The sequence below is a fragment of the Harpia harpyja genome, chromosome 18 (genome assembly GCF_026419915.1).
Source record: "Harpia harpyja isolate bHarHar1 chromosome 18, bHarHar1 primary haplotype, whole genome shotgun sequence".
NCBI classification, from domain to species: domain Eukaryota; kingdom Metazoa; phylum Chordata; class Aves; order Accipitriformes; family Accipitridae; genus Harpia; species Harpia harpyja.
In genome coordinates, this window is record NC_068957.1 from 4,216,211 (window position 1) to 4,237,225 (window position 21,015).

Sequence of the window (21,015 nt, forward strand, 5' to 3'; positions counted from 1 at the left end):
TTTTTGCCATAAAGAATTCCTTCTTCTGTCAAGGATTTTATGAAGGAGACAACAAACAGCATCTACCAATGAAACAGAGAGCCTCCACGTTCTCTTTGGCAAAACAAAGCTCATCTCAATCTTCATTCAGAAAGAAATCCCAGCCTGGTCAGAAAACACTACCAGACCTCACTGCAGAGCCCGTTTGCTCCTCATGCAAGGCCTCCACCTGAATCTGTACCATTCCTGCATTTACTCCCTGGACTTCCTTAAACAAAATTCCTGTGCTGAACATCTTATCCAGAAATTTCTTGCCAACCACGACCAAACCTTCATTCATTTGCTTTCAAAGAATATGATGGGATTACAGTAATGCAGCAGAGAAATTACTGCCTGTTTCAGGTGCACACAAAAGGCAGTGCTCAGCTCCCATAAGAATCCAGCTCTGGTTCCATGTGTCTCACCATCCATGGGGAGAGCAAAAAACTTCTACTCATCTGCCAAGCAGGAGTTACTTAGGCTTATTGAGCACATATTCCTGCACGTTACCTTCGGGGCCTGGCCGAAGTTAACATCTTCAATATCAAGAAGCCACCTACATGACTGAGGCAGCTACTGGTGCTTCTACAGCCTGTTCGGGTCCCGGCCTCTCCCCAGAGATCACCACAGTGGGGGTTAAACAGTGGTTCTGGTATTTGCAATGGAAAAATTGGGAGCTGCTGAAGGATCTGGGACTGCATTCCTTTAAGTCTGAAACACAATTCATATTAGATAATACAAATCTCTGATGACCTGTGAGCTGAAGAGCGAAGTTTCTCTGCCCCTTTGCCTTTGACTTGTTCCACTGATTTCTATGACAGAGAAGTCTGAGGAAGAAAAGCATAAATCCAGTTCTAACCTAATCTGTCTTCTGATCCCACACAACATTTACATGTGGCCCGTATGTGACCGGCCACCAAGACAGATTCTGTGCCAGTCTTCTGGGCTTGTACCATTCCCAGCTCAGCAAAGTTTCACAACAGTAGGAAGCTGGGGCCTTTATCAGAATGGGAATGTTCAGTGTTACTGATAGAACTCAGTCATGATTATCCAGGTAGATCATTATACTCTCTTAGTAATTACCACCAGCGCTAATGTAACTTTGGCTGTGCAAACTATAAGAGTGCCTTGATGTGATTCACATTCGGGGGCTTTATATCATGAAGTGCAACATACAATCCCAGTCTGACAAGCTGATACTGCAGACTGTATAAATGGAGATGAATCACTTCCTAAGTCTTTGCAGAAGGTTTTTTTACCCTCAAAGAAACAAGTTTCCATTCTTCTAAAGGCCGCCTGGACAGCAGAACCATGCATTCTTTTCCCTGTCTACAAGGAGGCACCTCCAGGGTAGAAGCCCTTTTCTGAGTGACTGGCCTATGCCTGCAGCCATCTGCAAAATGCCTGTCCCAAGAACCCTGTTTAAGAAAAGAAATCTTGTGAGACAGAAAGGACTTTGAAAGGAAGCTACAGAAAGGATGAACGTGTGCTGGAAAACAGCAGAAATCTTGAGACCATGTTCCTATTGCAAATGCTATTTAGGTGTCACATCAAGATGAGAATTGATGCAGTTATTAAACACAGCTATTTTATAAACCTCAATTCTGTAAATTAAATGAAAACTTGAGGTCAGACCACATAACTGGAGGCAGGATTTGGCCAAAGGCCATTATTTTTCGTAAGGACTGGCCTCTGGGATAGCCAGAGTGGGCTAGTGAGATAGTTAACACAGACTAAGAGAACAGTACTGACAGATTATGGCAGTACTGTCCCATGGCAGGGGGGGATGAAACTAGATGATCTTTAAGGTCCCTTCCAACCCAAACCATTCTACGATTCCATGATTTTTTTTTGCTGAGAGTAATCCCACCACTGAGCTCTGACACAGGTTTGAAAATCCATTCAGATCCCAGAAGCCTGACTGCAAAACAATTCAACATGTGGCAAAACACACATCCTCTATATGCAAGACTTACCTGGGATGCTGCTTGGAGTTTGTTTGCTTGTTTTCCCCTGCCCTCTCAATTCTAACCTGCTTATATTTCCAGGAATTAAAGCTAAAGGGCAGAGTGATAAGATTTTTCCAACATCACAGGAAAAAATACGGCAAAACTGGCTTCCCCCAGACTATCAGGCCAGAGTTGCAATTGCATTTTCACTTGTTTCACTAGACCCATAAGACACCACTTGTGCTGAACAGGTGCAGGGGGAGACGTCAAGATTCAGGTATTGTCCAAATTGAACAAGAGCATCATTTGTTGGTAACTACTTCCCAGTTAAATGGATTGAAATGGGCGAGTCCCTTGAGTTGAGGGATATCAGCCTTCTGGAATGACAACGGCATGAGCCCAATGCGTAATAATTCAGGCCCTACCTTCTGCCTTCAGAGTGTGAGGCACAGACATTAATACAGAAATGCAGCTCCACAGGCTGTGGGATCCTGGGTACCAGAAATTCTGCTCAGTGCAGAGTCTCAGGCAAAGCACAGGGAAGGGAGAGCCCAGAGGGACACTCTCTAAGATGTGGTTCCAGCATCCACAGCTGGCCTAAATTTTAATCCATGCCAGAAAGCAGCTCCTTTCTCACAGATGGCCGCTGTTAGTGAGCGCTGACACCCACCATGGAGCAAGTGGGCATGCAATATTAATAGCATCAATGAGAAAATTATGAGCCCACATCAAAGCACTGAAAGTTTTTTTACGACATTTGGCTTTAAAACTAAGTGCATAGGGAAAGGTATTACACTCAGCTAAGCATGTTTAGAGGACTTTCTTTTTAAGGTGTGATTCTGCAGTTTTCAAACACACACACGTATGCAGAATGACCCCTTAAGGACAGGGAAAAGCTGCTGTCAGCTATAACTCAGCAAATCACAAGTTACACGAAGAAATAAAAATCAATGCTGCTCTGAAATTTAGCCTGGTAGAAAAGTCAAAGCTATCATAACTAATGGCTGAGAAGTTCTGCTGTGACCATGTTTTTCTGACAACACGGTCTTCCCCTTGGAATCTGGGTCTGAAGATTTTGCTGGAATTAAACAGAAGCAAACCAATAATGCAAACGAAGTAGTACAAAGTCATTTGCTAGAATTTTTCTAGTAACAGGTAATGATAAAAGAGCATAATGAATTAATCTAATTTAGAAATCTCCCCTCCTCCATTAAAACACTCTGACATTGGAGCAAACTACATAGAGCCTATTCTCACCAACAGAGGCAGGACAGCTGAAACATGGATGAAGACGCTGTCAGCAACGCAATCTCTACGAGAAGACTCTTGGATTTTGGGATATAATAAATTAGGGACAAGTACAAAGCATAGAAATATTATCATGAGGATATAGTGGCTGTTACTGGTGTCCCTTTTGACTGGACCAGAGACTGCTCAGCCACGGCTAAGTCTCCACGGATGGGCACAGCCCAATCTGAGCTCCTCTGTTTGCACTCCAAGCAACTTGATGCACGTGTCTGTTTTGACAGCTGTAAAGGCACACGAGCACAGAACCGTACCCACGCCAGCATGCCCTGCAAGGTGCCCGTCATAGTCCTGTCCTGCTGACAACTACAAGAGTCTATCACTTCCAGCTTGGAGGACACGTGCTCTATCACTGCAATGCTCTGAACAGCTATAACGTATGGCATGACGGCAACAGTGAAGTCTTCATGTGATTCTAGATGTGTTTCTTTGATAGCTCTGGCACTTTAACATCCACCCACAGTGAGGGCCTGACATCTTTTTAAGTAGTTTGTTGAGACACTACAACCTGATGACTCAACTTAGTTATTTGTCTTAATCTGCAACAGACCTCAGAGCTGCACAGTAAAATACAACGGCTATTTCCTCTCGGAGCAGGTGAAAGATGGAATCAACCACTACTACATCTGCTCTACTTCCTCTGCTCAGTTAGCTGGTTTCAATTTGAATCAAACCCTGCCTATCTTCTACTTAGTATTTGGGCAAAATAGACAGGATCAAAGCCAATCCTATCTTACACATGTGCAGCCTCCCTGACTTCACTGGCGCTCAGGCCAGACAGTTTGAAATTACATCACTGGCATCTCGATGCAGCTTAGATGGCATCACCTCAGGTTACATAGGAATACAGGATTGGGAGAGACCCGCTGGGTCACCAAGTACAGTCCCTGCTGTCCAGGCAACCACATCACCTAATCCCTTTATAAATGAATCAAAAATAGTTATGAACCATACTTCATCGGGCACACCCCAGGCTGGCCACGAATGATATATTGTGGTGTAAACTGACTCGGGAAAAAGTACACAGACACATCCAAGACAAATTAGAAACTGCAAAAAGCAGGGAGCAACTTAGTCTAATGGCCAGGCAATGGGACAGGCAGCAAGATGGCCAGGTCCTGCTGCCAGCTCCCATGCTGACCTGTTCCACCCACAGTGCTCCATCCCTCGGGCTCCTCTGGGCTGAGACCAAGATAATGATGTTGTCCTTCCTTTGTAGATTGTTTTTAGCTCTACAAACAAAAAGAGGGATACAAGAACTAACTATTTTTATCCACTCAATCTCCCCAGCAGGTTGTTAAAGCCCATTTTAAAGCCCTCCTTTGCAATTCAGTCTGTGGATAATTTGCTACCTGCATCTCCGTAAAGTTTAACCTGTCAGAGCCTGGCAAAGGTGTAATTTCATCCCCAGGCTCTTCTGACTTGAGACTCTGGAGCTTCTCTTTGTGGATAAAGTATCAAAGCAATACCTCTGTGAGACAACAGCCCTTTACATCTCACAACCCATGCATTATTCTCTCTAAACATAGTTTAACAGGCCAGAATCAAAACTTTTGCTCTCCCCTCATTTCTCCTCCCCCCATGCACACTTTAAGAAAGAACAAACACAGATAAGAGCAGTAGACAGAGACACAGAGACAGAGAGAATGGTTCATCCCACAGGCAGAGGATTACTGCATCATGATGTAATGACCTTGTGCAGAAAAGAAAAAGGTTACTTACATGACAGCACGAGTTGTAGAAATACCAGCTCCTTTCCAGAACAGGGTAAAACAATGTCCATTTAAAGTTACGCTGAAGAAAACGTAAAACACTTGTCCAGTGAACTGGAGAGAGAAAGAGCAAACTTCAGCCTAACTGGCCTGGATATAATCTCTCTCCAGATACACACAACATGTTGAACCAAGCAAGCAGGAGTGTTGTTCATCTAAGCGTGCATGGAAAGCAGGCGCCATTCTGCTTTCTATGTGTTTGCATCTTCAAACATTCAAGAGTCCCCTCCGCTCCCTACAAAGGTGCAGGGCAAAAACTGTCACTTTTGTGTTTCCTTTCAGGTGCAAAATGCTATGGAGCCAACCATTTTATTTGCCCCCTGCAAAGACTTTACATTTGTATTTTCTTTGAATGTTTTCTTCCCCCACCGAACAACTGGAGGCAGGAAGGCCACATGCTGCCTGTATATGAAGCAATCCCATGAAAGAGTAACTCGAGGCCAGGCTTGTTTTCTCTGTTTAGACAGCATTTAGCGAAGCCTTGGCCGTGACTAAAACTCCAAGGCTGAGTTAATCACATTTATGACTACAGGTTCCTCAAAGGGACTTGTTTCTAATGAATTTTCAAATGCTATGAAAATAATAGGCATGGTATTTACCATTTAAAACATTCTAGAAGAACACTGATGTTACTGCCCCAGTACAGCACACTTACTTCACTGCTCATTCATCGCGCTCTGTTGTTATTCTGCTAAAGTGAAGCGTATGTTATTAAAGCCAATATTTACCAACAGATACTACAGTTGTGAACATAATATAGTCCTTCCATGTAAAACTAGGCTTCCAACAGGAAATAAAAGGCATTTGGCAAGTCTTAGCCTGCCAAGGGCAACTGCTACATGTCCTGTTTCCAGGACAAGAAAGCCCTCCAGTTACTCCAGATACTTCCAGTGGTGAATGCTGAGCTTGTCTGGTAAGTTTTCCGATCCCAGTGGAAATCCTACAGCAGACACAGAAAGCTCTGAGTCTGAATTGGCACCAGATGCTTTAGAAAACAAGTGAATTTCATTTTGTTACAGGAATATGAGAAGGCCAAAATGCTTTATTTGTCAGCACAGGAACAGTCACTCATCTAAGAACATGAATATTCTGTTGAAGTTGCTATAAAATGAGACTCTTCCAAGGAAACCCTGCACTGAGCAACAGTGCCGTGCGCCAGCTTACAGTGCCCTCTACACTTGTATGCAACAAGAAATGTATTTTCTAGAGCAGACAGCCTTCAGACTAGAGTATGGAATATAACTTGCGGCAAATTCCAACCTCTCAAGAAGAAGCCTACAATATCTCCCTACTAGCTCAAAGACCCCATACAAAGGCCAACTCAACATCATGCGTCTACTGCAGTGTTTCTTCCCAATTAACCAAGAAAAAGTGTATTAGCCATACATCAAAACTGCATTGCAGCTAGAGCTGCCAATTACTTATGGCAAAAGGGGAGGCTGATTCATTTGACTGTATGTGGGCCTTGGCTGGAGTTTTCCCAAAATGCTACAAGGAAAGAAGAAAACCTCAGTGAACCTCCCCCTCATTCCCACTCCTTCCTCCCCCCCCAAATCACAGTCAAGAGGCCCGTGCTTGCAAAAACAACATTTCCTGGAGGATTCTTTCTCCAGATCACTCCTTTTCTAAATTCAGACAAAACACACAGCAACTGAAAATACGTTTGCATATGATATATATGCATACAAGGACACCGCTCCCAAACACGTACAAGTGAAGTGCAATGCAAAGTGTCTAAAAGGCCTTTAAATCCCCAGTCCCCTGAGAGCCCCTACGTCTTCCATTATAAATCCTGCTGCGTTATGTGGCCACCTGTGTAATGGCTACCTTACAACACTCGGCTCAGCAACCCGCCTGCAACAATGGCTGAGCAGGGTGGGGGGGGCCTTGTCTTTTTGCTCAAAACAGTCACAAACCAGAACATCTCTGCTAGGCACAAGCACATCCTGAATCCAGATCCTTTCACAAGCTCTTTGTATCGCTTGCGTTTAACACCTAATATGTCACAAGTAGCAATTCTTCATCCAACGTATCCCTCTTTCAGTGCATATGTTTTGAATGAGCCTTGCAGCCTCGGGGTGCCGGGGCTCTTCTCTCCCTAACACTGCTGGATGGAAGCACCACACATCTGCTTTGAAAAAGGATACAAGAAGTAATGTTCCACCATAAACTGTCCTCATTAGTTGCCATGGACCCAAATTCTATCATTTAGGCACCTACTAGCCCAGGTTTGCAAGGTCCCTGGCCACACCACCACCACTGTTCCCCACAGTGAGTTCAGGACACAAAAATTCAATCATGTTTGCCTCTAACTGGCATCTTCTATTGCTCTGCCAGCACCCCACTGATGACCTTGGACATTTGACTTCATCCTTGTGTTTCCAATGTGTCTGACATGAGTCAATCTGGCACCCAGCCCCACTAGAGCAGCCAGACCCTGCCTTAACACACCGCTGCTTTTTCTCCAGGCCTGACTTTTAGCCATTTATTGTAAACCTTTAAAACAGTTTTCACAGAAAACAGGCTCTGAAATCCTCAGAACGCAGAAAAATGCTTGAAGCGTGCACCTACTGCTCATTGCCTTCTGGCACCAATGTTGAAAATTCACGTGAGCACACTGGGAGGGAGCCTGGGCCAGCCTGAGCCGCCCTTTCTGTGGCAAGGAGGACCTGTGGTCAGACACGGCCAGCTCCATGGACCACAACGTAGTACCTCACTAACACTGCAGGACAGACCAGTGCAAAGCTGCTTCTGCCTAATGACCCCACCAACAAAAGCCATCAGTCTAATGAGAACTCATGCTTTAGAGGCTGTATGGAATACGTAAGAGGCCTATTTTTTCCTTGCCTTGCCCAAAAGTGAGTCCTACTGCGGGTTGATTTGGGGATTATGTTTACCAGACTGCTTCCTGGGGTACATACACAGCTATAACTCTCAATGTATAATTTCTGTTCTGGTATGCAAGCAATTATACTCAGGATAACCACTCCAGTAAATGTATTCCTCAAATAGAGGATCACACATGTTCAGCTGTACCATGAGGCCAAGCTCGCAGAGCTGGGATCAGCAATGCAAACATCATGAAACACAGCTCAAAAAAAAATACTCAAGAATCGTGTAACTGACCTCTTGCATCATCTGTGGGCCTGGAAACTTCATCCACATGCTGTTGCTCACTAAGTAAGAGGAGAGAGACCTTACCACACCAAGGACTTAGAAGTGGAAAACTACCTCATACTCAGATTCCTATTGCTTTTCCTTATTACATGAAGAAGCCTGGCATTCACCCTGAGTGTCCAGAGTGCTCTACAGACCACAGGAGAAGACAGGGCATGCCCTGAAGGGCAAGTTGCTCAAAAGCTCTTAATGTCTGCATTATGGATCATGGCTGTAGGAAGTGCCTCCTAATTAGATGCTTTGGAGACATTTTACTTCAGAAACACACAATGGTACCAGGAGTTCCAGCGTTTCAATACCACTATAGCTTCCAAAAAGAAGGGTCCAGGACACAATCTCTGTGCGTGAACTGTCAATATACTGCAGAAAAGAGTTAAGGCTCCACTCTCAGCTTATTCCTTCTGAAGTGCTTAATAATATTCATTAATGCCACTAGAGAGGAGGATTCTGCATTTCCCTAGTGCAAGAAGAAGTGCAGAGAGAACAAGAGCATGGAGACAAGGTGTGGTGCAGGATGTGGGGCAGAAATGAAAGACTGGCCCCACAGATTGCCACTCTAGATACTTCCATATAGATACTTCCACATGGATACTTCCAAATATTACCCCACCTTTTTCTGGTCCATGCATCCTACAAAGTGCACAGTGCCTCCTCAAAAAGAAAGAAAACAGGGAGCAAAGTCTGGCTCCTTTAGTCTTTTTTCTTGCTAGAAATCTCACCTCTTCCCAACTTGAGTTCCCAGAGCCTCTGGAATGAAGAGAGGAGAGCCATAGCACAGCACAGCTAACAGAGACCATATCTGTAGGAAATAAATAACCAGGATGCCAACCTGAGCTGGCTAGGCTCACTAAAAAGATCAAACGAGGATGTAAGCAGCTCTTTTCTGGAGCAGGCAGGCACCGTTTCAGTTGTTGAAATATTCATGCCCCGATAGGAGCTGTTGCATCAATGTCTGTCCCTGATACAAACAAACCTGAGCTCAAAGCATGACAATCTGTGTTGTGCAGAGTGGAGTCACAATTAAAGGCATTTTCCAAGCCTCCATTTCTGCATGCACGTTTGACAGCTTTTCTGGTGACACTTCAAGAGCATCCCAAACCCAAGTCCACAATCTTCTGCCTGTGAGGGCAGGTGACATTAAAAACAGTTTTAGCAAATGCCCAGGATTTTAATTCTGTGACTTCCATTCTTCCCTCTGGGGTTCACCATGCACCAGCAGCCCCATGTTTCATCTTGGGAGTGGCTGGGTGCACCTGATAAATATGAGCTGGCATCTGGGCACTGCAGGTTGAATCAAAATCCTCTGCAGGGAAGCACCTGGAAAATTTCTGATCTGGAGGATTTTCTCCTTCACAATAGGGAATAGGGAAGGAGACGACAGAAGATGGAAAACATTAGGCCTTTCACTCCCCTTGAGAGACACACAGAAGTACATTCCAGTGCCCTTCCCAAATAAAGCAAGCAGCAATTTATTCATGCCAGCAAAGGGACAGGGACTGGGGGGCCACACAGCTGCTGCCCTTTCAACAGCACTGTCTGGAGAAATGAGCACGCTCAGGTGACATGACAAGAAAATGTTTTAGTCCTCCCCTAGTCACGTGCAGCCAACTGTGCATACACCCTGCAAAGCAATGGTGAGCCTGCTAAGGTGCCAGAATGTTTTCAACACTTGAGGATTAGAAAGAAAATGAGAATGGTCTGGCTCTGGAGCCTGTGCTGTACTGCAATGTTGAAATGGCAGTTTGTTTCAGGCTTATAGGGGATCTAAGGCTGGACAAAAATGACATTGCAGTACATTGTCTTGTGGAAAAGCCAAGCACATGCGTGTAGAGCAAGCTGGATCAAAGCACAGCTATCGCTAGTCCACGTGCAAGGTATCGCTTTCAGAAGTCAAGGGGTTGTATCAGAATCTTTGTTTCCATTTCTCTGAGGAAGCACACTTTTGCCCTTAGGATTATGAAGAAACACGTAAAACTTTCCCAAAGACTCCTTGAACACATGTTCTGGGATCCAAATTGCTTTAATTTGCTTCTGACAGCAATAAAAAAGTACACATGACCAGAGCAGACAGAGTGAAGGAGGTGTATCCAACCTTAACTTTGCCATTTGCAAGCCTTACACAGTGCTGTATTGGAGCGTCCTGCACCTGTACTACACAGAGAGCCCCAAAACCAGCATTGCCACATGGAAGCAGTTTGAACTATTCAAACCATGTAACTGACAGCAAAGACTCCAGGGCAGAGAAGTGCTTTGCCCCGGATCAGTCAAGAGTCAGTTGCATCTGTCAATACACTACTAGATGAGCAACTGACAATAAAAAATAATGTTGGGAAATGAGCCCATTGAATATACAACACCACTATTTTACCCTTGAATACTTAATGCACACAGTCATGACGATAAGTCATTAGAGCAAGACAAACCAAGAGAAAACATCTGCTCATGCTAAGCAATATTCATGGCAGAGCTTTCTCAACTGAACAGGACAGGGCCCTGTTTTAAGAGGGACATTTCTAAGTCTGCCTCTAGAAAAGAAGATATGAGACTGGACATCGGAGTACCCAGAGGTGCACCTAGCCCAATGCTCTGAGAGCCAGACCGGCAGGTAGGGCTGGTGGCATATGCTGACAAGAGGATCCTCCCAATCCAGGAGCCAGAAGACCTGGAGCGCTTGTAGGCCCGCCTGTCCCCCGCCCAGGGCTTCCTGGGGTCAAGAGCTCCAGTAGCTGGGGACAGGAGACCGCATCAACAAGATCAGAGGCTTCTTGGATGACAATCGGTCGGACTGACTGGGCAGATGCCATGCTGCTTGCCCACAGCAAGGGGTACCCACCTGCCACGTCTCACACCACTTGGTTGTGGAGGTGAGGGCCACCTTGCAGCCCAATCTCCTGTCTCAGGAAACCCAGCAGGCCAACTCATGAACAGGGCCATGCCAGAGCTAAGTTGCACCTAGACAATCAAACATGCAAAATGAAAAGTCCCTTTGCTATCCCCAACAGAGCATACCCTGCATTTGCTGTCAGCTGTGCACAAGCCACAGCTGCCGACGTTCACCTGGAAAAGATCTCCAAAACTCAGAGCACTGAGACAAGACATGAGCAAACCACAGATTCTTTTGTCGTATTTTTCCATTATAGAATTACTGCTAGGGGCAGGAAACACACCAGCGACAGCAGGTCTGAGACAAGACATTCACATCAGCATCTCCACCTGTGCTGACCCAGGCCCAGTGAGACCTACCAATTACCACTCAGCCTAATGCCATTCTTCAAGTATCAGACAAATCAAAGTATACACAGAAGAAACAGAAGACACGTAAGCTCAACTAATTGTGTCTGAAAGGTAAAAAGCAAAATAGAGCTGCAGGGGGGAAAATGCTAGCTAAACACAAAATAGTACTGGCGAGTAGAAAGGTTTATTTCTGCAGGTGAAAGTTAATTCGCGTTTCTCTCTCCCCTTCCTGTTGCTGCCCTCCCCACCCACTCACTCTGTTCCCCCTGCCCATTAAGTTTCTGGGAGAAAACCTTCAAGCACCTTTTGCAGGAGCGAAGGCAGGTAATGAAAGAGGAAGATCACAGTGAGCTCCCACCTGCCCACTGTGTAGCACAGCAAGGAACAGAAATCAGTACTCAAACCAGCTAGGCACAAACTGACAGCAGTGTGAATGTCCCAAAGTCACAGGGAGTCCAACCAGAGCAGAATCGGAAGCCAAATCTGGCAACTTCTCCCCTGTGACCAGTTCTGTGTGCAGACACGGCTAAAATGAAGGAGGAGTTGAAGGCAGATCTGAAAGACCTCCAGTTTCCAGGCTGTTTTTGATCCCAGAACACCGGCAGCTCCAGAACACTTGGATCCACAGTCACAATTAAAGTATTAAAATAAAAAGAGGAGAAAGCTTCTAGGCAGAGGGAACAGGAACTGAAATGGGACTATCACCACAAACCAGCTCTCCTCTAGGAGCAAATGCTGCCAGGCCAGGAGATAGCTAACACAGGAGCTGGGTTTGTTATGGCGAACAATATGTTGCAGAGCTGAATGTGTCTCACCTATCCCTGTAACCCTACGCACAAAAGTTGCAAAGAAATATAGGGCGTGGAGGAAGATGACCTCTTGTGCCAAACTTTGTTTTTCCAGACCTTGTGAGCTGGCTCAGGACGCACAGGATAATTTGGACTCCAACTTCCACACACTTTTAAATACTGAGTTTTGGTCAGATCCTTACAGAGAAATTGCCCAGTGAACGGTCTACTTGGAGAGGTGAAGTCCTCTTTGCTGTAGTCAACAGCAAAACGCTTGCCAGCTTCTGCAGGACGCCCCTACACAGTCCCATGGGGCTTGTTAGTTTAGAGGGCGCAAAGCCCCCGTCAGACATTCCCTACAAGAAGCTGGCATGCTTGTGCTAAAGCCCCGAGGTGAATGAGGCCCGAGCACAGGGCCCGTGACGACCAAAGCAGCTCACCCTGGGCATTGCCTCCTGTGGCACTGCTGGCACAGCTGCCTCCTGAACTGTTGCTGCTGCAAGCGGTGGCCTAAGAGGCTGGAAACTTAATCCTGTAACAGGAGCTCAGGGCTCACAGGAGCTACCGAGACTTACTTTTAGTTATCCAGAGTCACTCAGTGAAGAAATGCCACCCATGCAGGTCTCGGTTCAGAGCACAAACTCCTCTGCAGCCCAGAGGCAGCTGCCTGCAGCCCCCCACCCGTGAAGCCAGCCACCCCCCAAACACAGCCCCCCGCACCGTGCCTGCCACCAGCTCCTCTGCCCAGTCCCACACTCAAGGAAGGCAGCTCCAACCAACGCAGCCACAAGCATCGCCGTCCCTCGCCAGCCCTGTGCTCACCGCAGAAAACCCAGGCTCAGGGATATCCTTCCCCTTCATGCACATAACCCGTCATGGCAACCTTCACTCCCCGGCCTCGAACAACCCACCAGCCTGCGTCCCAGGCCTAAAACTAATTATCCCCGATTCCTGATTTACTTTTGTTTTCTGCTCACGCCGTCGGGTAATCTGTGACTGAACACCTTTCCTGGAAGCACGAGGCTCCTCTGCCAGCCATGTGCCCCACTTCCACGAGAGACGGGGCAAAGGTGCTTGAAAATCCCCAGTGCCGCTCCTGCGCGGATGGCCTGCTCTCTGCCGGCAGCCCCCCGCCCCAACTCCTGCCCGGGGGACACCGGGGTCCCCTCCGGCACACCCTCCCGCTGCGAGCTGCCCCGGCCATGTTCTCACCCCCATTCTCCTGCCGCGCTCCCCAGCCACTCGCTGCCCCTCCGGGGTCCCGGCCGGCCCCGCTGCCCCCCAGGGCCCTCAGCACAGCGGCCTCCTCCTCCCGGGCTGCTCCTGTCCCCCCCCAGCTGTCCCCAGGCCCCCTCCTCCCCGCCTGACAGCCACCGAGAAGGTGGATTCACACAAGAGGAGGAGCCAGGGGAGAAGATCTCATCTCATCATCCCCTCCGGCCGCAGCATCTCCTTCCCTCTCCCTCCCTCAGGCAGGCAGGTAGCAGCCTGGCTCCGGCCCTGCAGCCTCCCCCCGGCCCTCCCGACAGCCCGTCCTCCTCCTCCTCCTCCTCACTCTGGGGTGATTCATGTCAGCCCGAAAGTCGCTCAGCAAAACCCATTTTGATCTCCGGCCTCCCGGTTCCGGGTGCTGAACATCGCCACCGACCGTGCCCAGAAGGAAAACAAAAAGCGGACTCCCCTCTCCCGCAATCTTTGCGCGGCGTCTAATTTGGGCAGGTGGGGCATCAGGGAGGTGAGGGGAATAAAGCTTTCAGGGCCGTCTGCCAAACTCTCCACACAGATAACCAGGTTGTTCACCCCTAAGGCACACTGCGCCCACCCCGGCAAACGGAGCCACGCGGGGAGAGACAAGATCCAACGCCCCGACCCCCTTTGGGGTTGGGAGTCCAGAAACAGCCCTGCTCTTTCCAGCTCAGGCCCACAATCTCTTTCAGACGTTGCTCACTTTGAAGCCGTGGCATTTACTGCCTGAATTCCCTCAACCTTCTACATTAAATAACATCGCTGGATTTAAAACAGGGCTCATTTCTGGCACCAGTGAAAACTGGATCCAAAAACTGTCTGAATGACCAAAAAGGGGGCACTCGTGCTGAGCGCATCCCCCGCTGGAGGAGGGAAGCCTGGAGCAGCCAGACATCACGCTGGAGCACTTCCCCGGCTGGCTGGTGTACAAGTCTGGGACAAAGGGATAACCCAGCACGGGGACCAGCTTCAGTGTGGCATCAGGCACCACCATGCATGTGCCGGGGAGAGACCGCCCTTCCCCGAACGGATTTCGGGAAAAAACTTAGCAGGCGTTTTTAAAGGGGTCAATCGGATGCGTGTTGCCAATAAAGAGTATTTAGGGAAAAAAAAAAAAAAAGAAAAAGAAAAAGGCCGAGTTATTTATAGCCCAGAATTTCTCACTCCTCTGCAGAAGCACAGCCCAGAAGACTGCATTGTTAGAAGACGGGGAACACAGGCACCACGGCAGCCTTTATGGCCGGTGTCGGCGCTGACATAACTTCGGACCCGACGGAGGCTCTGCGGCGCGCCGCCGCGCCGGGAGTTCCCTCCCGCAGGACACCGGTCTCCATTTACAGCCGGCGCGGAGGCCGCCCGGTAACACAGGTGTCACCGACGGCAGAGGAACCCCAGACACGCAGACGAACCCCGCCACCGCAGCGGCCCGGCCCGGCCCTCCCCTCGGCCGCGCACCCCCGCAACGGCCCGGCGGGGCTCCCTCCGCGAAGAGACGGGGAACCCGCGCAGACGGCCACGGGCACCGCATTCCGCGGGCGGCCCCGGGCGAAGCTCGGCAGGCCGCTCCCAGCCCGCGGCGGCGGCGCAGAGCCCGGCGTTACCTGGAGCTCCCGCTGTCATGCTGCACCGGCCGTCCCCCGCCGCGGCCTCACGCCGCCGCCGCCGCCGCCGCCGCCGCCGCGGGCCCCCCGCCCCCCCCCACCCCCGGGCGCAGCCCATCTGCCGCCCGCCCGTCCCCCCTGCGCCGCCGCCCGCCCGCCCGCCGCCGCCGCGGCCGCCGCCGTCCGCCAATCGCCGGGCGCGCCGCCGGGACGCGCCGCCGCGCCCCAGCCTGTGTCGTCAACCCGTCGCCCGCTTCGCCCATTGGCTGCGCTCGCTCGGTTTGCGGCGGCCCCCTCGGAGCGCGGGGGCAAATCTTGTGGTTCAAGGCAGCTGAGTGGGGAAAGCGCGGCGCGGGGGGGGTCCGTGTGTCCCGTCCCCGTCCGTCCGTCCCCCCCCCCCGGGTCCCCCCTCCGGCGTGGCTCGGCCGCGGCAGAGCTGAGCGGGCACCTGGGAGGCGGGGACCGGCAGCCGGCTGGTACCGAAAGGTGTCCTGAAAGGCATCATAACGCTCCTTGCTCCTCGTCCGCAGGGAGGAGGAAATGCGCCGTGAAATTTCGGGTTCCCCCCCAAATGACGTCTGCCATGTGACAGGCCGTGGGCTTTTCCCGTCAGCACCCAAACGTGGGAGAAACCCACCAGGAGCAAGGCTGGAGTGACCAGCTCCGGCCGCTCCTGCGGCAAAGAGGGCGCTTCCCTGCAAAGATCCCCAAATGCACCAGAAGAAAACCCTCCTTTTTCCCAGTGGGTGCCTTCCCCTTCTCCTTCTTCCATTCAGAATTACGCTTCCCCGAGGCAGAGCGTGGTCCCGCTCCTGCTTCTCCCGAACCCGCAAGTTCAAATCCTCCATGAAAGGTCTGAAAAGTAGAAACAGACCCTGGTTTGAGGAGGATGACCTCACGTTTACAATATTTCCAGAAAAAAAAAAAAAGAAAAAAAAATCCACAGACAAACATGACCGATTTTACAGAGCCCCTGGGGCCGCGGACATGGCAGCAATGCCGGGGCTGGGAGCACCAGCCTTGCTCGGAGCTGACCCCCTCGCCGGGGCTGTGCCCGCTCCGCGGGTTGGCAGGCGGCTCTGCCAGCTGCTCTCCTGCCCGTGCCCCACCGGCTATGGAAAGGGCCGTGCTGTTACATCCCAAGACGGGCACATCTTTGACCTTTTTTTCATTTTTTCCTGAGGGAGAGGCACAAGGTAGTGTTTAATAATGCATTACTCGGCAGCCACGGGCCGAGAAACGAAGACTTACCTTCTGCCGGCTGCTATTGCCAAAGGTAAGGCAGGTCCCATGTAATTACCCAAGAGGAGATAACAAACCCTCCCAGCCCCACCACACGGCATGTGATCTTCTCTGACTACGAGTGGTCACACTGTCACCTTACAGCTCGTTCAAAGGACAGGATCTCCCGAAGCAAAAGCGCACTGAGTCACCCAGTCAACACTGACGTGACAAGCAGCCCCTACTGAATCACTGCCGTCCCTTCCTGCCGTACGCCGAGGTCTCGCCAACGTTTTCTTCCCCAGTACGAGTCAAATCTATCACTTGGCCAGCTGGCTCTGCAGTGACCACAGTCAAGCCGTGGAGCAAGTTGTCAGTGCTGTTTCCATCCCTGTAGAGAAATACCCCTGCGGATAGATGACTCTTGGGATCCTCTAAGGTCGGCAGCGACCCTGCGAGGCTGCTGTCCCTCGATGGTGGAAGAAGAGGCACCTTCCAATTTCTGCTGCCCATAGTGTCAACCCCAGTGACAGCACGGTGCGCATCCAAGGGGGCTTGGGACAACTAGGTGGGGTGACCCCTGCAGAGGACACACTCTCCCTTGTTCAGCCACGACAGGGTAGTTTGCAGAGGGCTTAGGCTTTGGCCGAGCTTTTCCCCCTTCAAAGTCTGTGCAAAGATTTAGGGGAATGTCCCCCAGCTGCAGTGATGAAGGGAACGCAGCTGAAGAAGCTGTCAGGGGTCCCCGCAGGCTCACCTAGCCCTTCAGGGCTGAGGGGCCATACCTGCTGTCGTGCTTTAACCCTAGCCAGCAACTAAGAACTGCACAGCCGCTCGCTCACTCCCCCCGTGTCGGGATGGGGTGGAGAATCGGAAGAGTAAAAGTGAGAAAACTCACTGTTGAGATAAAGACAGTTTAATAGGTAAAGCAAAAGCCGCACGTGCAAGCAAAGCAAACCAAGGAATTCACTTCCCATGGGCAGGCAGGTGTTCGGCCATCTCCAGGAAAGCAGGGCTCCATCACGCCTAACGGTGACTTGGGAAGACAAATGCCATCACTTCAAACATCCCCCCCTTCCTTCTTCTTCCCCCAGCCATATATATTGCTGAGCATGACATCGTATGGTCTGGAATATTCCTTGGGTCAGTTGGGATCAGCTGTCCCAGCTGTGTCCCCCCCCCAACTTCTTGTGCCCCCCCAGCCTCCTTGCTGGTGGAACAGGGCGATAAACAGAAAAGGGCTTGACTCTGTGTAAGCACTGCTCAGCAATAACTACACCGTCCCTGGGTTATCAGCACTGTTTTCAGCACAAATCCAAACCGTAGCCCCCATCCCAGCTACTGTGAAGAAAGTTAACTCTATCCCAGCCAAAACCAGCACACCTACAAACCACACTGGCTGCTGCAAACTACTGTTTAAAAACAGGCCACAGAGTTGGAAAGGACACCTCCAGAGTAAAAATTATTCCGGATTGCTTCGGACACAGAACGGTAGGTTATTTACCAGCCCCACAGCCCAGCACACCACAGGCAGTGTGAGGCGTGTGCCCTGCTCACAGGCTTCCGAAGGAGGGACACAGCTCAAGGAAAAGCTGCAGACAGACCACCAAGTCAGGCAATTACAAATGTTAGGACTGAATCTGCAGGTGAATCACTTTCATTCATTTTCAAAAGTCCAACTAAAACATAGTTTTAGCATAAACTATTAGCAAAACTATGCTTACAAGCACTATAAGAAAACTGCAGGCTCTCTGAGACACCAAGCCTGGTGCCTTGGGTTCTGTCTGACTTTGCCAAAGGCTGGGAGAGAGCAGATGAAGGAAGAGTTTCAGCTTCCTTTCCCCCGTGAAAGAGCAGAAACTTGACTCCGTGACTGCACGTGGTGAAAAAGCAAGATCAGATCCCTTACTCTCAGCCTGGTCCAAAGTTATGACTCTCTTGGGAGCCAAGGAAACCTTGCAAACATTGACTGTGCACGGTGGAGTTTTTCCTGAAAATCACAGAGGGTTTTTAAAAGTCTGTGCCTTTCGGGTTGGCCTCTGGAGACCACAAAGCCCTTGAACCTGTGCTATTTCAGCCTTCTGGGGTTCTCCAGCTATCTTTAAGCTACTGGATGGAAGCCGACTGTCCCATGCCTGATAGGAAGCTGATGCCCCATGCCTGTCCCATGCCTTCCTGGGAAAAGAGACAAAGAAAGGAAGCAAAGGCAAAGGCCAGAAAGGGGAAATTGCCCAAACCGCAGAGATTTCTTGCCCCTCACCCCAGCCGTACATGAGGCTGACCCCGTTGGAGCTGGAGGGCTCATCCGCACACTGTGACCAGCCAGGTGTGCCGACAATGGGCACATTGCTCGTGGCACACTCCTGGGAGAGGGAAAAAGCCGAGTGACTGCACGGCCAGGGCACCCACACAGTCCTGGGGCGCGGGGCGCAGGGCTCGGCAGTGCAAGCTGGACTTGCTCCACAGGTCCGACACCTGGGACGGGCTGGGCTGGGCCAGACCTGCAGAGTCTTGCTGAGCCTGATCCAGCCCAGACGTGGACAGGGTGCTGGCTTTGTCCCCACAAGGCACGGGAAAGCAGGCCGGTCCCTGCTAGATGTCAGTCTTGTGTGACTGTCACATGGGTGTCAAAGCTAGTTGGAAATGCTTCGCAAGTCTGCATGCCCACGAGGTCCAGCCCCCTGACCCGCAGGGCCTGCCTGAACCCTGTTTTTTCAGGAGCCAGCTAGGTCTCTGAGCAAGGGTCTCATCCTGCAAAAGTAACCTCAGAAGCTGCCCTAATTTGAGCCCCAATGCTCAACGCTTTCAGAGTCTGAGAAGCAGGGGGAGGGACCTGGCTGGACCAGGTCCATCGCCAGCCCCAACAGCTCCTTTCTCATGTGCTAAAAAAGGCAGGACTGGCTGTATCAGGATCATTGGTGCTGGAGTGTCTCTGTGCTGGGCTGTGCACAAGCTCCCCAGCCCCTCTGTGTGGCACCTCCAGCCAAGAGTGGCCCAGGGACAACTCCTCCCTGAAGATGCAGCCCCATGGAAATACAGGGCTAGGTAGCCAACGCAGCAAAGCAAAAGAAAGAGAAAGAAATACTAGCTCTGAGCAACAAATAGCCTTCTTGTAGCCTTTGTTCCTCTGAAAGATGCCTGAGGACTTCAGAAGCCAAAAGCCACATAACCTCACCTTTTAGATCTAATCAGACAGACCCTCCCAAACTGATTGCAGTGCTGCAGACTCCCACTGCCTGAAACTACCAGCACCCTTCCCTGTGGCAGAGGGGTGTGCAATGCTAAACGTCTCAGTAAAAGAGACCAAGCAGCAGCGTTGTCAGAAACCAAATGTACACTTAGCTGGGATGGCCAGGAAGTTAAAAAAAGAAGTCTTTCTTGAGTAAAAAGACGAATCCCTTCAAAGAGCTGCCTGATCCTGCTTTCACGGGGAATGCGCTCAAGCAGGGCAGGATTTCAGGAAAGCTCTGCAGCCGCACATCTGCAGGACACCTCGGTCAGTACTACGTAGGAAGTAACATTAATGGGGCATGCAGTTCCAGAGGTGGCTCAGATAGATACACCCTGGTGAGGGCACAAGGCCACTGAACAAACCTCTCTGCTTCAGCAGGCAGGAAGGTGGACACATTCTCCATCCTTGACAGAACTGGTTCTGCTGCATTTATCTCACCTTGCTGGCAAACATGACACAATCTGAGCGATACAGCGTGACTGGTAATTGGGTGTCAGTAGGTTTTCATGAGAAAGGGGGGAGTAAGGATCCCATTAATCTCCCATACTTAGTGGTAGCTGCCAGAGAGCTCGTCCTGCAGATAAAATTAACTCTGACGACTAACTCCCATCCCCATTAACAAAACCCCAATAAGTAGCTACCTATTCTGGCTCCTAACAGCTGTGGGTATTACACCACCCTGGCGCTTTCTGCCTGTGCCAGACCGCCGAGGCGAAAGCGCTCGGCCACCACGGCTCCTGCTCCTGACCAAGGCTGGCTTACGTGGGGGGGCTCAGCGGGCCCCTCCGCCAGCCCTGCCAGCCCGGCTGAGCCCCGGCAGCTCCAGAGCGGCTCGAAGCGGTGCCACAGCAGGACTGGCTTAGCTGCACCGGGGGCTGATGTGGGGAGCACCGGGGGGAAAGGGACACGGAGGGACGCTGAAAGCTAACAATTAAATTTTGGGGCCTGCTTGGCCCATGATGTCATGGTTTCCCAGCGCCCCGCGGATTGGCTGCGGGTGAGCATCTGCTGGGAGCTGGGGCTGGGTATTTGCCTGAGGTTCAGACCTTTCCCAGCGGCTCTGAATCAGGCTGGTTGTCGTGACAACCTGGGTAGTGGCAGCTCCTGATAACCACGTAATGAGGTTGTCACAAAAAGGAGCCCCTCCATCAGAGAGGTTTAGGGATCATTAATGTTTCTGAGGGAGCGTGAGAGCAGAAGAGGTAAGGGGACCATCTGGCGATGCTGGAGCACGTCAACAGCCTCCCTTGGAAAGGAGCTTCGTTAGACAGGAACCACCTACCGGCACGTAGCGATGGGAACCAGGCAGGCTGCCTGCCAGCAGTGAGGGGGTCCCAACTGCTCAGCTGTGGGATCTAGTATCTGCCGAGATCCAAGCAAAGACAGAGCGAGGAGGACACACAAGTGCTGCTTAGGAATGACTCGAGTCCCCGAGCGGTGAAGGTGCCCGGGGCTCACGCGAGCGCGGGGCAG

General features: G+C 50.5%; 1 protein-coding gene across 4 annotated transcripts in view; it reads right to left on the reverse strand.

The window, feature by feature from the left end:
* The window catches only part of PAK3 (p21 (RAC1) activated kinase 3), a 146,429-nt gene that overhangs the window by 65,754 nt on the left and 59,660 nt on the right, over positions 1-21,015 (reverse strand). The window contains exon 1 of one of the 4 annotated variants that reach the window (XM_052813728.1): positions 15,090-15,186. The exons of 2 other annotated variants lie outside the window; for them this stretch is intronic. The gene's annotated coding sequence lies outside the window, so the exon portion shown is untranslated. Of the gene's footprint in view, positions 1-4,994; positions 5,016-15,089; positions 15,187-21,015 lie in introns of those variants that run through there. One more of the 4 variants, XM_052813729.1, reaches the window with a different exon arrangement.